Here is a 17,281-nt window from a genome sequence, read left to right on the forward strand (position 1 = left end):
CCCTCATAATTATTAGAATAATTTTTCTTGGAAAGGAGACAGAAGCTCAACAAAAATCACACCGAGTTAAAGTTTCTAAAGTTTACAAATAACTCCATCAGGTTCTTAGTTGCATCAGCGTGATAATCAATGTCCTCCATTCACCCACCTAGGCAGCTTTGTGGGGGCTGTAACCCACCAGTGTGTTACCGGGAAGAGATGCACCTTCTCAAGCAAATCTGCTTTCAAGAAGCAATCAGCCTGTTTGGGATAAATTTGAAGTCTCTATATTTCAAAGTAGTACTTTAAGGCATAAAAATATAATTGGCCGTTGCTATTGGACTGAGGAAAAAGCCTGTTCCCACCAGTAATTAATTTTAGATATATAATGATTTGAAAAAAAATTCTCTTAAATTAACTGCATATTAGCACATTTTGATCAGTAAGCTTATTTTTCTTTTCATTTCCAAAGATGCATTAAGATAGAAAAGCTTTTAAGCAGACTTAATTAACAGGCAGAGAAGATATGATTTATTTGCATGAATTGTACATATGGTGGAAATTGTTCCTGCGCCATATTTTCAATACATGAAGAATATTTTCTACTTTATGATGTTCTATAAAATTATTCCCAGAAGCTCTGGGGAATATAGCTATTATATCCTTAGGATGATGAAATGATCTTCTTCCCTTTGGGAGTTTTACATTGTTGAGACTTATAAGCCGGAGAAAGTGGAAGCTAAAACCATTTTCCTTAATTTTCTTTTGTGTATCTCATTAGGCCTCATAAAATGCAGAAAAGAGCACACACAGGAAGTAATAAATGTAAAAGTGTCGCATGTCTTCACCGTATTTCAAGTGTATATTGACTCATTTTGCTTTCATAGTAAATGAGTTTGGAAATCATTGCTTCTATACATATTAGATCTATAAACACATGCATACTTCTAGGATTGCTATGTTGGAGGCAAATAAAAGCTGCTCCTTCTCTGACTCGCTGCCACATGTGTGTTAAAGCCAAAGTAGGCTTACTGGTAACAACATTTTAAAGCAGGAACATTGGGATGATTGGGGAGATTGAGCTGATTCTGAGACTCAGCTATTACCATGGTAACGTGGGGTTCAGAAGTCTTCACTTGGAGCTAATCGTGGGTGCTCTCAACTGCAGCATAGAGGAAGGAGTCCTGCTTTTGTCTGGAAGTTAAGTGGATTCTATTAAGCTGAAAGATGGGAAGATTTGGGTGTGATGTGGAGGTGTGGACAAGTGCCCACCCACATATACTGGGACACTGCACGGCAGCCACCTGTAGCTCACTTTGCTATACACAAGGTAGGGATGTCACTGCTCAGCCACATTTCAGACATGGTACCCATAAAATTCCCAAAAGGTGAAGAGTGTTAACAGGTTTCTTAATCAAATTTTACAATTCATTCCTTATTTAAAACTTTGGCTGCTTAAGAAGATAAATTCCTATCAATTAATCCTTTACATCCATGAATCGAGGGCAAGAAGAGGTGAGCAAATATTTCAGTCTGTCCCTTAGAGGAAGAGGATGGAGACATTAAAAACAAAACTGAATGAAATAAAGCAAAACTAAGATACACTGGCCAAACTTCCAGGAATTTTATTAAATGATCATCACAAAATGCATTGTCTCTGCACTAGTTACACATGTGAATATTTGGCTCAAGTAGACTAAAATGAACTCTTAATATCATCCTCTATTTCTAGTATTAAACTTAATTTCCTATGCTACAACTAATCTGTATAGCTCAGCAATGATGCCCGGTGGTGGTGGGAAGGACAAGCTGCTTTAATAAGCAAATCTGAGTCAGGCCACTTGATTGTGCTGAATCCCAACAGATCTTATCATATAAGACAGATGAGTCTTTCTTTTCCTTTTTGGCCATGAGATGTGTTTTATCTTCACTTGACATACCAATAATTTTCTGTAATGTCTGAGGACAAAGTGGAGAATTTGGCAGTCTGATGGGGGGGAGTCCCCTCAGAGACCCACGGGCTGGTGGCATTGGCATGGAATGCCCGAGTTCACAGGGTGGAATGTGGCTCGTGTCCGTCTTGCGAGTGGCTCTTCCTCCATATCACGACTGGGGATCTCGGAGGTGACGGGGCGGGGAATCCTCTGGGCTCTCAGGAAATCTCACTTCGCTCTTCCTGCTCAATGGTCTCTGGTCAGCAGGGGGGTCCTTGTCCTGCGTCTCCGTCTTCTTCAGCTTGGCCTTATCGAAGCTGGCTATTTCCCCCATGTCTGGTTTGCCTGTCTCTCTCCGAGCCCGAGGTCCTGGTGCCCCCACTCACCTTGCTGCAGCAAGAGACTAGATGAGTCTTTCTTATTCAAAGCTCTCTGCAGAGAAACCTGAGCCCCAGGGCCCAGTGCAGGAGCAGAAAGCAGTCGGAGTCCACCTTGGGTCCGGTCTGTGGGTGTTTCTGAGTGAACCACTGTCACCCCGCAGCGGATGCTTGTGCAGAACACACTTTCACAGGCTAGAAGTTGGGTTTACCCTTTGGCATTTGATTCTTCCATTCTGTAGCTATCATTGCAAGGGCGCTGAATTAAAACACATATAAAATATGCAAGTAAAATTTTCTATTAGAACAAGGAATGCTGTTAAGTTGGAGGATCAGTGAGTGGGCAAGATTAGTTATTGGTTAACTAGCCTTGATCTAGGAGGGCTCAGCCATCTAGATCTTAGCTAGAAATACCAGAAAGCATTGTTGTCACATACTTTCACGCTATTGGCCTAAGAGTGGTCCAAGAGGAAGTCTGATTAGCTTTCCGTCCTCAGTTGAGCGGTCCCTGACCTCCTCCTCCTCTGTGGCCCAGGTCACAGGAAAGTGGTCTCTCCACAACCTTCTGTAGAGCACCCTGGATGGCTAGGGGCTGTATTTGACCCTGTTTCTTTATTGTGTGAATTTTCATAACCTTAGGTATATAGAAGTCAACAATAATGACCTCACTAAATTCTGCATCAGTTTTCTATTGCTGTAGAACAAGCTGTGATAAACCAAGTGCCTGAAGCATGTGTGTGTGTCCCTTCACATTTCTGTGAACCAGCAGTCTGGGCACACTCAGCGGGGACTTCTGCCTGGTCATGGTGTCAGCGCGGTTGTGTGCTCAGGCACCCAAGGGCTGGGTTGGGGTGTGGTCCAGACACGGGGTGTCCCCCGAGTGTCTGTGTGTCATCTCTTGGTCCTGAGAGTGGTGATAATGGTGGTCTAGACAATAAAGGACAGAGAGTGTGATCAGTTAGTGTGATAGAGTGTGTATGTGTGTGTGCTTGTGTGGGGAAAGGAACGAGAGAGAGAGATTGATCTACGGAGGCGCAAGCCAGTCGCCAGTCATTAGAAGAACGGTATAAATAGTTGAAAACCTCATTGCTTGAGCGCGTGGTGTATCTCCTTGCACGACTGATGCTGCTCTGAAGAGGGCACCGGGAGCAGCGAGCGGAGTGAACCGGTGAGAGCCGGCTGGGCTGCTGCTCCAGGCAGATGCGCCAGGTGCAGGACCCGCAGCTGTCTCGGCCAGGAGGGGCAGCGCGGAGGGAGGCAGCGCGCGCAGGGCTGCTCGGGATGTGCCCAGACGTTTTCAAGTAGGAGCGCACTGGTGGCAAGGAAGGTTCTGTGGAGGTCGTCGTTCTCGGGAGAAATGCCTTCGCAGCGTACCTGTGAGTCTGCAAAACCAATACCAAGAAGCACACGTACTGGCTACAGTAATGAAACAAGTGAAAACGTCAAATGCAGGGGCTGTGGACTCCCTCAAGGGGACTAGACCGACTGCTCAGTGGTCTTGGGCGGGAGAATGGGCTGCTCCCGCCTTTCCAGAGCTGCGGCAGAGTGTGCTCCAGGGCGGCCAGGCCCAGCGGGCTCGGTGCCAGGCTGAGGGAAATAATCCGGAGTTGTCCGGAGGGTTTTTGCTCTCTCAGAGAGATAAGAGCCTGGCTGTGCAAGAGAAGAAAGGCATGGCAGACTGGAGACTGTCCTGCGGTGAGTGAAGGACCCCATGGAAGGCTGGGTGCCTGAGCATGTCACAGGCACATTTTACACTTGTGACCTCCAACCTCAAGCCCAGTCCATCACCATGGTTACCTTTCTGTAATCATATTTACCTGGCTTGGAATAAACCACCACAGGGAGAGGAGATAAGAAAGCCATTAGGACATGCATGGGAGAGATCAGGCTAAGACGTGACTCCCTGCTAATGGTGCAGGCAGTGAGGGCAAGTCAAGCACAGTGGACTGGAGACACTGAAAGGCTGAAAAGAATGGGCAAGAAGCGCTCTAAGGGGGAGGACCTACAGAGAGACAGGGAGAAGCCTTGCAGTCCTGCAGTCTCCTGTCCCCATCAGCCCATCATCTACTGAGAGAGGAGTTATGCAGAACCTTTAGAACTGTCTCTATGGTATATAATGTTTTAAACACTATTTGTAAAGAGGGACTGGCCAGATACTTCAGTGGATTAAAGCTGTCTGCTTAAGTAGAGGGACCGGGGTTCGATTCCCTGCGTGCCATGCTGGCTCTGCCCGCCGAGTGCGCTGAGACAGTGATTGAGACCGGGCGTGGTGGTACACATCTGTAATCCCAGAACTTGGGAGCCTGAAAACAGGAGGATCACTGAGTCTGTTCTATGTAGTGAGACCTTGTAGACCCTGTTCTAAATGCATTAAAAATAAAAATAAACAAGAGTGAGTGGGGTCATATGATAGTAGAGTAGTGAAAAGGGAAATCTTTGCTTCTAGTGAATTTTAGGACAACAGAACCATTACACATCTGCCTTAAAAATACCTCAAGTATAAAGAGAAAACAAACTGCTTGTATTAAAAGAGTATTTGTGTTCTTTACTTTTCTATCACTGGGACAAAATACCTGACACCTGCAGCCAAAAAAGAAAAGATATATTTTGACTCTTGGTCTTGGAGATTTCAGTCCTCAGGGCACTGGCACCAAGGCAAAAGGGTGCAGAGGACGGACAGAGTGGGGGAAAGCCACTGCCCCCAACGGGAAGGGAAGGAAAAGCCGGGGACAAAGGGAAAACCCAACCCAAGGAAGCCGCCCCTGCAACCAAAACCGGCCCCTCCCAACAAGGTTCCCCGAAATCAACAAGGGAAGAAAAGAAGCAGGAACAAAAAAACCTGCCCACAAAAAACGGAAAATTCCGGGGGGAGGGGTATTTTAGATTTGAGCTGTGACAGTATCGCCTGTCCTCATCTTGATATTCCACACACATGAGTGAGGCTCCGTGAGCAGGACAGATGGAGCTAGTCACCCTGCAGCAGAAATTGGAGGCCACCCCGAGGCCACCATTCAGAGCCAGCCACCGTTCACTCTGCTGCAATGCACAGGACAGCTGAGGCCTCAGACCTGAGCACTGCACTGCGAAACTAGAGCCTCTTGCAAACAAATCTCTGAGGGCATGGAGTGATGACAATTCTGAGGTTCCAGGAGACGGGTGGGGAGAAACTCCAGAGCACCAGTGTGGAAGCCATTAGGAGGCTGAGTAGAGCAAGAGAGAGAGAGAGAGAGAGAGAGAGAGAGAGAGAGAGAGAGAGAGAGAGCAGATGCACGTGGGGAGGCCCAGAGATGGCCTTTGGTGTCACTGCCTTATAAGGACTAGGGTAAGAGGGGAAGCAGCAAGGACAGCCAGCCTGGCACCCCGGAGAGGTGAGGAGCTCCGTGGAGTGGGAGCGTGAGTGAGTGAGTGAAGAGCGAAGCACGCAGTGCTCACCCTCATGGGTTCCACTTTCCTTCTAAGGACAGCTCCGACCCACGTCGACTGCACAGAGCAAGCGCCACGAGAACTCGTGTTAGCTTGCAAAAGCGTTTGCGGCAGTTGACTGCATTACAGAACGGAGGTGCATTTGAGTAGAGTAATGGAAGACAAAAACAGGAAGGAAAATGAAGGGCAAGCTGCAGAGAGTTGCTGCCGTTTGGGAGCGTGGAAGAAGCAGCAGCGCATCTGCGCAGGGGTGACGGGCAAGGTTCCTTAGTGAAGGGAAGGTGTGGGCGTGCAAAGGGGAGAGAGGAGGACCACTCGGGCAAGGCCTGGAAAGGTCAAAGAAGACTGCGCCCCGGAAGGGGCTCGGAGGCCAGCGGAGGCCAAATCCGGAGCAGGACACGGCATGATGTGTGGACGCAGTCGGCTCGGCAGCCCCTGCGGGGACCTCCCCACTGCTGCGGTTCTTTAGCTGAAACCAAACTCAAGGAACCAGTACAGAGTGTGCACGGGGCTGTTGGAAGCTGGAGCACAGGAAAGCGTGAGAAAGAAGTGGGGCGGAAGGAGAGTGGAGATCATAGGAGAGTGTGGTAGGTTAGGTCTGAAGGCGGTGCTCGGGGCGTTGGAGGTCCAGGACTGGAGGTGGACCGTCGCGCAGATGTGCGCTATGCCTCAGTCCCCAAAAGCCCTGCACGTGGCTGTGCCCAGAACAGCCTCGGAGGGGAAGAAAGTTGATAGGCTGAGGGCCGGTCGGGGCTTCTCTGCGTGGCTGTGGCGCAGAGACGTTAGATGCGGAGCTGAGATTCAGGGGCTGCAGAAGAGTAGAGCAGCAAAGGGCCACGTGAGGACACGGGAACACTGGGGCCTTTGTTCCTGTGAGGACAGAGCGCTGTGGAGACCTGGGTGCGCGTGTGCCAGTGGGGCATGGGGTCCAGGCCCGGGGTCTAGGTGAGCACAGGGCAGCAAAGACACGGTGGCCGTTTATTAAACTAAAAGTATGTCTGGAGCACAGTGGTGTCTGGCAGCGAAAGCAAAATCGCTGAACTAGCAGCGAGAGGGACAGGCAGCTGGACTTAATAGGTGAAAGCGAGAAGGAGGCCGAGGAGCCGTGGAGGTGACAGTCAAAGGTGGGCTTGCAGGAAGGCGACCCAGCGTGTACAGAGAAGGAGAAAGGAAAGCTCAGGGCGCAGCCAGGACTCCCGTGGGACCGCGCCCAGCTGCGGGGAAGCAGACAGGGGCTTGACAGCTCGCTCCTCGCTCTGCGCAACGCCCCGTCGCATTCCTGTACGCTGAAATACGATTGTCCAAACATGCATGAGCCTTGGAGCTTGCCACAGGAGCGTGTCCTCAGCCACTCCTTATCCTGTGTTTGTCCACCTGTGACTCAGTCACTGGGACACATGGCTAAGAGCCGGGCGTGGCTGAGGATTATTGTACAAGCATTTTTGTCTTATGCTCATGTTTCCTAAACACTGTGGCCTCGTCAATTCATGGAAAATAAGATTGCAGTTTGCGACCACCCTGTACAAAGCGTTTTGTGTGTGTGTTTCGGATGAAATGTATCCTCTTACCCTTCTGTTGTTCTACTCAGCTGCTGCCTGTCAGATGTGAAGCTGCCTGGCTCTGAAACAGTTCTGTGAAAGGCAGTCTCCGAAGCCACAGTTCCACCTTCTCCCGCTTCCTTTTGTCCTGGTGGGATTTTCAGGTGCGCTGTTCACCTTGGCCAACCCATGAGAACTGGTGGCACCCTCTGGCCCCGACGGTCTGCTAAAACTGCCCTGGAACATAAGACTAGCACATTTAATTCTGCTGTTGTGTTTTCTGAAGACCATAGCTACTTAGACAAACCCAAATATCAGGAGTAAAGTCAATAATTTTTTCAGAACTCACTGTTAGTATTTAGAGATAATTCTATTTTACAAGCAACATATGCATGTGCGCACATACATAAACACATACAATACCTAAATAATAAGGCGAAGCAAACCAGAAGTGGTTCATTTAATGTGACAGCTTTTGTAAAGCCTTCTATGTTACACAATGAATCTTAAAACCCAGAGTGAATGCTCAGATACTTAATCCTCAAACTTAAAATATAATTAATTAATTAATTAATAAAATATGGTCACAATTTTAATTATTTAAGCAGGATTGTAAGCCAATTGAATTAAATCAATAAAATCAGAATGTTCAGTGGTTTTATAGGAAATTCCCCAACACATTCTTTTACTGTGTTACTCCAATGCCAGATGTTGCATGTGCCTGCATTTGTGCAGGTGTGCTTGTGCATACACACACACACACACACACACAAATTTACTAATTGAGCCACAGAATATTTCATGTAATTCTAGTTCCTTTTTTCATCATCTCTTCAAAATTCTTTGCAAGAAAACAACTTATTTCAGAGTATAGAATATGTACCCTGGTCTAGATGTACCCTGGTTGTTTCCTAGTGTTTCTTGACTGACAAAGGAAGTGGGCAGCTGAAGGTCAAGAGTGTGCGGAGTGAGTGAGATGGAGCCTTGGAGTCGGTGGTGAGGTTTAAGCGGGAACCCCACGCTGATCTGCTCTTGCCTCCTCCGCATAGCTGTGCCGACGGGGACTCTGGGCTCTCCTCCAGCAAGTGTGGATTAGGAAGCTACATCTGTTCACCTTTATGCTCTGCTAGCACATATCCTTTGCTTCCCTGAATTGTGGTTTTGCAGTAAACCGAAGTGAGTGCAACCTTGAATTGAGACCAAGTTGTACTTACCAAGTGTCTTGAGCTGTTTCCTGGAGCTCAGCTGTACAGCAAATGAAATGCACACACCACGCACACCTGCTGCTTGCACTCGTAGGTGTAGAGCCTTGTACAGGCAACTGCAGGTGGTGATGAGAAAAATAAAGGTGGCAGTTGACCCAGAAAGAGAGCAGGATCCCTCAGCCCTTGAACCATGACATCTCTGCTGAGTAATGCTGTCAAGGTTCTTCCACGTGAATGACAGACAATTGGGTCCTTGCCTCCCAATTATTCTGTCTGTAATAAACTTCCTGAAATATATACATGGGTAATGTTATGATTTGTGTGTAGTTGTTCCCCCAAAGCCTCATGAAGTCATTGGAGTTCAGTTCTAGAGTTTGTGATTAATTCGTGATCCAAGGCTGGGAGTCTGTGTCTGAGTACTGCTGGGATTATGGGTGTGAGTGCTACCTCCGTGCTGGGGCTTAGAGCCTGAAGGTAATAGAAGGTGTTATGGTTTGTGTCTAGTTGTCCTCCCAAAGCCTCATGCAGTCATGGGGTGAGGACTTCTAGAGTTTGTGTTAACTCACGATCCACTGGGATTATGTGTGATCCAAGGCTGGGATTATGGGTTTTAGTACTGCTGGGATTACCCATAGGTGGGTAAGAACTGGGAAGTACCCATAGGTGTGAGTACTTCCCCTACCCTGGGGCAGGTGATTTGCATTACAATGTAAGGTGGGAAGAGAAGCTAGCTGCTTGAGCTGCTGCTACCCCTCCCTTGCTCTCTTGCTCTTTGCCACTGCCATGGAAGGTTGCTTTCTGCTGTGTGCTGCTCTGCATTGGACCCAGCTGAATCGGGACTGAAGCCTCCAGTAACTGTGAGCTAAATAAACCTTTCCTTCCTTCATTTTGAGTGTCGGGTATTTGTCCCAGCAACGAGAGAAGAGTAACTAAGACAGAAGGAAAAGAGAGAGACTCGCTCTCTGTGATCACTGTTGCCACTACTCTTCCCTTTTGCTCTTGTTGTTTTGCTATTTTCCACCACCTTGAGCTGCTGCCCTCTGTCCTGTGCCACCCTGCCTTAGAGCCAGCTGAGTATGGACTGAAACCTCCACTAACTGTGAGCTAAATAAACCTTTTCTTCCTTAATTCTGGGTGTTGTATATTTGTTCCAACAATGAAAGAGTAACTAAGATAGGTCATTAGCACCATTCATTTCCATTTTCCCTATGGTTTTGGTTCACAGATACTTTCTAATATTCCCACCGACTTACTGTTGGTCCAACTTTTCTGCTGGTCCTTAGCAACAGCCTTTCAGTGTGTTAAGGGAGTGCACATAGATTTTCTGCCTGTGTTGCTGTGTTGACTTCGGGGTTCAATCATGAGCAACAAAAACAAGGCCTGCTTCTTTCTAATTATCTCTTAAAATAGTGCATCAAAACTATCACAATGGCTGTTGTGTCCAATACATTAAAAAGATACATATTTTGAATGTATCTTTACAATAGCAGATTTCTTAAAATTGCATGAAAATTTTCAATTACTTTGTTTCACTGAAATATTCATAATTTTTTTGATTTCATAACTACTATTGTTCGTTTCATTGTTAATCCAAACAAACCACTATCCAGAGATGAAGGCACTCTCAGAAAGTTTGGAAAGCCTTACCCAGAAAAATTAGACATAGTAAATTTTTCTTGTGAGAAAAAGTATGCAAGTTGTTGGGAGAATATCAGTGCTTAATTCTAACATAAGCAAACAGAAAAAAAAATTTGATATTACATTATCCATTGTTTAAATAATGTACTACCAGAATAAATCCCATCACTCATTTTTGTCTTCCAGCTCATTAAAAAGGAGCAAAAATAACCCCCAAGTGAAACGATCTCCAAAAAGAGTACATCGTTTTACTCAGTGAGTGTGAGCCTTAATCCTGACCTGTGGACTTCACTGAATTAAGAATCATCTATCAAAATAGTCCAGTATGCCCTTGTGCATATTTGCACGGGACATGGAGCAGGGCTGTGGGTGCTGCTCACGGTTCCTCACCCAGTTCACTTTGCTTCCCAACCAGAGTGAACCAAGCTGCTGTGTCTAGTCTTTGCATCATGTTGTCTCTGCTTTGGGGCCTCCTGGTCTTAGAGTGAAATTTTGAGGAAGTCGAACTCGAGCTCCTTTAAGGTGTGAGTGTTCTGTTCTATGTCTCTATTTTGGGCAAGCTAACACAACTATTTTCCCAGGAATCTCGAAAATATGTGGCCCTCAAAATCTAAACCAATGATTTCATGACAGCGGGCATTCCTAAAAATGAATTCAGATCTGCCAATGAATAAATGCATATTTGTCAACAATTTCACATGCTTAGATCATGAAATGCTTTCAATATCTTTAAGAAGACAGATTACCAGCATTACATCAGCTTCTTAGACAGTCTTTCAGTTGTGCATATTTTAGAGGACAAAGAGTTTGTCAAGACAAAATTTTTGTTAATTTACTCTTGCCAGTGCCAAAAATTGATAATTTCCTTTTAATGTCCATTTATTTGGCCAAAGATACTGGTTTCCCTGCTGGCAGTTTGTTTTCCCTGAAGATGTTCAATTTCCTCATCTGTAAATGGCACGCCTTGTGCGTTTCAGATATCTGGCATTCTTGTGCCCTTCAAATGGAATAATCTCGAAAATAGTAGAGGACTTCTATACAAGATACAGTGCAGTCTCCTTATCACATTGAGACAGTATTGAAATATTTAAAAACAAAACAGCTGCAAAAGAAAATATTGTGGCTGCAGAATACCAATTCAGGTAACAAGCCATTTAATGAGGAGTGAAGCAACAACTGCAAACATCATAAAGGAAGGAAAAAAGCCCACAGCTTTTCAGAAGATTCAGTACAAGATACATTAACAAGGAGCATATCTGCCATCTCATTGGGAAAAAATGAAAATGGATAAAACACACAAAACAATGTTTTGCTCACCGCTTTACACTGGGAAGGCAAGGACACTTACCCTTGGGAGGACATAAACAAACAATGTGAGTGCTGTCCTTCCCTGGTTTACAAGAGTCAATGTTGCCAAGCTGGGGAAGAGCCAGGAGTGGTGGCGCAGATTTATAATCCCAGAACTTGGAGGCTGAGGCAGTAGAGTCTGTGTGATTTCCAGGCCAGCCCAGGCTCCTCGTGAGTTCAAAGTCAGGCTGAACTGCATTGTGAGACCCTGTCTCAGAACTAAACTAAACTAAACTAAACTAAACTAAACTAAACTAAACTAAACAACTAAAGTTGCATAAGAACATGGATAAAATTCAGTGCAAACCTGAAGCTGTGGGGAGAGAGACAGAGGAAAATATAGACATTTTCCAGAGATCTTCTTGGTATTCAATTTAGAACTGTTCAGGACTTGCATGAGAAAATTACCAAAGGCAAGAAAAAGAATTATCTGAAGAAAATAGAGGGAAAGTCTCCTGCAGACACACAGAGATATAGTGCTTAGTGGCACCTACTTGACTGGGAAACCTCATACCTCATTTAATATTGAAGGGAGCACTTAGAAAGATTTCGCCTCCCTAGTTATAAATTATTAATTCTGGACTCTGCACTGCTCCAGGTTCACCTCACAAATCATAAAGGCAAAATGCAAAATACTGAATGAAACTCCAATGAACTTAAATGAATTCAGGAGTAAAAATGTAGAATACTCATAAGAATGCAAAATAGGAAATGTTTACTCTAGGATATTTTCAGAAGTTATGGCTTCTAATAATAGGAAAAAAGAAAACTAACAATGATTTAGGAAAAAAGGTAAATAATATAACCCATAAAAAATCCTCCAACTAAAGCTGACCCAAAACAGACAGAGGAGTCAGAATGGAGAACTCTGGAAATCACCACAATTACTTTAGTTGTATCCTGAGAGTTCTTATGTTACATAGAGACATAGAAGATGTAAAAATAATAAATAAATATATAGTAAATCAAATTTCTGGAAATGAAAACTAAATTGATTCAGATAAAAAATTTACTCAAAATTAATATTAAATTAGCTAGGAGAAAATAGGAGTATAACATTGTTGATAAAATAATCCAAGCTATCCAAAAGAAAACTAAAAAGAAAACTTTGAAAAGTGAAAAAAAAAATGTTTGTTTTTACAACTTTGATTCTATTTATTGTAGAAAACTATATAAATAGAGAAAATGTGTAGAAAATAAAAAGAATTATCCAGTAGACCGTCTCAAAATACAATATGTACAGGAGGACACCTGTGTGACAACTCTGGTGACCAGTTGGCATGACACACAATCTGAGCCATTGCAACAAGCAGACAAGATCTCCAGAGGAGGAGGAGGAAACCTTGTGCTGCTTCTAAGTCTTTCGGTGCCATTCCTGCTACAGCCAGGGGAATAAGGGAGTGCTAGACTCTGGGACTCCCCTTACATGGTGTAGAAGTGTGGACCATGCACTTGTCCCACTGGCTTGATGGCAGGAAGAACTGGGCTCTGTGTGGCTTGCCTTGGAGCGCTGGCAGGACCAGTGCCCGCGAGAGGAGCTGCAGCTCTGCTGGCAGCTGGGAGGAGGCCAGAAAGGTGGTGAGGAGGGACGAGTCTGGCAGTTGCTTTAGGGAGAAGGACCTTCCTGAACAAACTCACTACGCAAAGACTAGAGGAGTTGTTTAAGTGCTCACTCCCACAATAAGTTGAGAAGGCATAAAAAGAAACAGAGAAACACTGGCCAATAAAAGAAGTACTGATACTCGGGAAATTATTTTAAAAGTCCACAGTTAAAATTAGACTGAAATATTTTCTACCGAATAAAGCAAGAACATTGCATTCACCACTTCCACTGACATCCTCCGATTAGCGATACTGGCCCAAGGTACAGGCAAGGAAATGAAAAGACATGCAAATCGGAAAGGAAAAACAATTACCTCTGCTCACAGATACCTTGATTTTGTGTGTAGAGAATTTTGAGAATTTGCACACATGCACAAGAATTCTTTATAGAGCCAATAAATACATTCCACATAGCTATAAGATATAAAATCAACATACACAATACAAAAGCAACTGGGCTTCTATGTACAAGGAACAATCTGAAAAATATAAGGAAAATGGTCCCATTTACAATAGAATGAAAAATAATCAAATACTTAGAAATGAACCTAACCATGGGGACAAAAGGCTCACATCCTAAGAACGCTAAAGCAAAGGCCCTGCTTTTCATACCTTCTGGCACAGGGATTAGCTCCCTGGAAGGTAACTTTATACAGGGGAGGGGAGGGGAGGGGTGGGGAGGGGAGCTTCTTAGTTGCTCTCTCTCTTATCGTATGTTTGTGATTCATAGTGATCACACTCCTTCTCACTAGCATCGCTACCTCAGAGCTGACCCCAGATCATCCGCCATTAGATTTGCACGCGGACGCCACAGCCTGCATCCTGCTCAGGATCGCTTTGCGCCCTGAAGAGGATCTAACATTCCTGCCTAGCCAACCAGAGCTGCGCTCGGCTGGTGATGGCGGGGTGGGGGCCGTGGCTGCGGGGCAGGCTTCAGGACAGTGCTGCTCCTCACAGGAGGAGTCCAGCTCCTCACAGGAGAGGCAAGTGTGCTTGTGAGCCCTCGCTACAAAAAGCACGTGAAAGAAATTGGAGAAAAAAAGAAATGAAAAGCCATGTTCTATGCAAGAGTTGGGAGACAATATTGTTAAGGTCTTCCCCGTAACCCAAAGAAATTTACAAATCAACACAAACCCCTGTCAGAACCCAATGAGCAGTTTTTCCTGAAATAGCAAAAATATCCTAAAGTTCTAAGGGCATTTGAGGGGCTTTCAATAGCCAACGTAATTTTGAAAATGAAAAAAATAAATGATTGCTTCAGTTTCTGATTTCAGCGTGCGTTTTAAAGCTACAGTAACTAACACAGTCTGATATTAACATAAAAACAGACTACTAGACTGAGGGACTATATTAAAGAGGCCAGAAATAAACCCTCATATCAGACACTGCCAACAAATGACATTGGGAAACTGGATACATATGAAAAGGAAGGAGAATGAATTATTTTCCTGAAGTACAGAGAAAAATAAACTTAGACCAAGGCAAATCCTGAATGTAAGACCAAAAGATATGAAACTCCTGAATTAAAGCATAGGGAAAAATTTCAGGGGGTTGAATTTGGCAAGGATTGACTGTGACACTAACAGCACATGTAACAAAATCAAATAGACGAGTGTAGGAACATCAAGCTAAAAAGTTTTGTTCACTAAAAACACCAACTTATGGAGTGGTAAAGCAACCAATAGAATGGGATAAAATATTTATGAATCATTTATCCAGTATATAAGGAGAACTACAACTCAACAAAAAGTTCTTGTTATCTCAAAATCATCTCAAATGTTATCAAAGGACTTGAGCATATGAAGTGGATTGGTAACTGTTGGTCAACTTGTTAACACCCAGCTGAGTTGGACTAGCCTAGCGCTGGGTGTGGGAGGCCCACCTGAGGGTTGTTGCCAGCAGCATAAGAGGCAGAACTAGAACTGGAGAAGCTGCTGGGAGGCTGTTAGGAAAGCTGTTTGGAGAAGCAGTGGGAGCTGTGGGAAGCTGCTGGTTCTTTTGGACTGTTCTGATGAAGGACCTTGTCATGCTGGCTTTCCTGGTGAACTTGGCTGTTCTTGTCAGAAGAGGAGCTCAGGACCTCATTGTCACTGAGATTGGTTATGGTTCATTTTGAGGGAGCACTGGTTCTCACCCTGAGCCTTCCTTGCTCTGGAGGGGAAGATAGTACACTGCTCAGAGTCATGGAGAAGCTCATCACATTGGCTTTGCTGATGGAACTCAGCTTTGCTCATCACGTGAGGAGCTTAGGACCTCACTGTTGTTGAGGAAGGCTGTGGTACTTGTCGGGAGCTCTGGTGCTTGCCTGGAGTGTCGCTTCCTGGCTCCGTGCAGATCCCTCAGCCTGCTGGCACAGGTCCTTCATCTGGCTGACGTAATCTTGGCACCATGGTCCCTAATCTTGGTAGCTGAGCGGTGGACACCAGAAGATGCTCAGTCTTGAGAGGCATCAAGCGGAGAAGGAGAGGCCAGCCTCACAGTTCTGCAGTGTGCAGCTGCTCTGGCTCCCGTAGCGCACACCTAGGCTTGCTAGCTTCCACCACTGACTTTGGGCCTTCGCAGTGCAGATCCGTGAAGCAGGCCTGCATGGGACATTGTCATAGGCTGTAGGACTAAAATTGGACTTGTAAAAGGCATTGTTGTGGGCTGTGGGTTTTCAGCTGGACTCATGCAGGACACTAGGACCCAGGCCTTCATCTGGATTCTTTCGTCTTTTGCGTGTGGACAGATTTCCTGCACTCTTTGTATGTGATTCTTTAGGTGATTATAAAATAATCTTTAAAATGTGTCCTGTATTATACTGTTCCCCTTGCAAAAATCCCCAAACCACAACAACATGTATTTTTCTAAAAAAGTTATATAGAAATGACCAAAAAGCACATGTGAAGATGCTTTGCATTTTTAATATAGAAGAACAACCAAAACCACGTGAGACATCACCACACATCCATGGGATGGTGACTTTCAAAGACAAAAAAGAAAAACTAAAAACAAAAACAAAAAAAAAAAAAGAGAGAACTCAAGTCTTGGTTCATGGTAAAGATACAGAAAAATCAAAGCAAATGCAACCTTTCTAAAAGAAAAAAGTAGGGGGATTATTAAAGAAATTAAAAATAGAACTGCCAGGCCATCCATAATGAAGGGATCAAAGAGGTATTTTCAAAATTTGATTCATAGCAACACTATTCAAATTAGTTAAATTAGTCAAGGGAAAATTCATTGTCTATTTAAAATGAATTAATGAATAAAATGTGATACACATGTGTACTTTCTATATGTGCCTCATTATGTACGATACATTATGGCACATACAGCAATGCTGTATACAGTTGTAGTATATAGTAAATTATAGTCATCTTTCAGTTTTCAAAGGGGAAGAAATCTTTGGCTGTGGCATGGACGAACCTTGGTGACATGCTATTAACTGCAAACACTCTATGATTTGTAAAGACAGATACGGTGATTCCCGTTATTTAGACACATAAAGTAGTGAAATTCATAAAAATAGAGAATAGAATAGTTATCTTGAGACATGAAAGATGATTAGAAGAGTTATCATATAATGAATAGATTTTATCAAGTTTACAAGATAAAAATACTAGAAATGTTTTTCATAGCTATGTGAATATGCTTAAAAGTATTGAACTTCAAAACTGGTGAAGATGGAAAATTTTACGCTGTGTGTTTTTGTCACAAAGGAAATAGAACGAAAGAACTAGAAATCTCTATATGTATGTTTTAGCATCTAAATACTTCCTTTCAGTAAGTTATAAAAGAAATATAAAAGGTGGCACACACCTTTAATCCCAGCACTCAGCAGGCTGAGGCAGGAGGATTACTGTGAGTTTGAGGCTAACTTGGGCTACAAACTGAGCTTAAGGCCAACCTGAACTCCACAGTGCGACCCTATCTCAAAAAGACTGAAACAAAAAAAGCAACAAAACAATACAAATGAAATAAAAAATCAGATTGATGCATTCATTCCTCATCTCACTTGGCATATTTGTTGTTTTTCTTTTTTCTTTCCTATTTATTTTTGGTCCTAGAGGGGAATTGAACCTAAGGCCACGGCACTGAGTTACATCTTCTGTGCTTTTTTATTTTTTATTTTGAGACAGGGCCTCACTAAGTTGCTAAAATGCCAGGCTGGCTTTGTATTTTGAACCTTCTTGCCTCAGCCTGGGGAGTACTGGGATTGTAAGTGTGTACCGCACCAGGCCTAGGATGATAGCTACTTC

This window comes from Octodon degus, unplaced genomic scaffold, assembly GCF_000260255.1.
Source record: "Octodon degus isolate 3935 unplaced genomic scaffold, OctDeg1.0 scaffold00039, whole genome shotgun sequence".
Taxonomy (NCBI): domain Eukaryota; kingdom Metazoa; phylum Chordata; class Mammalia; order Rodentia; family Octodontidae; genus Octodon; species Octodon degus.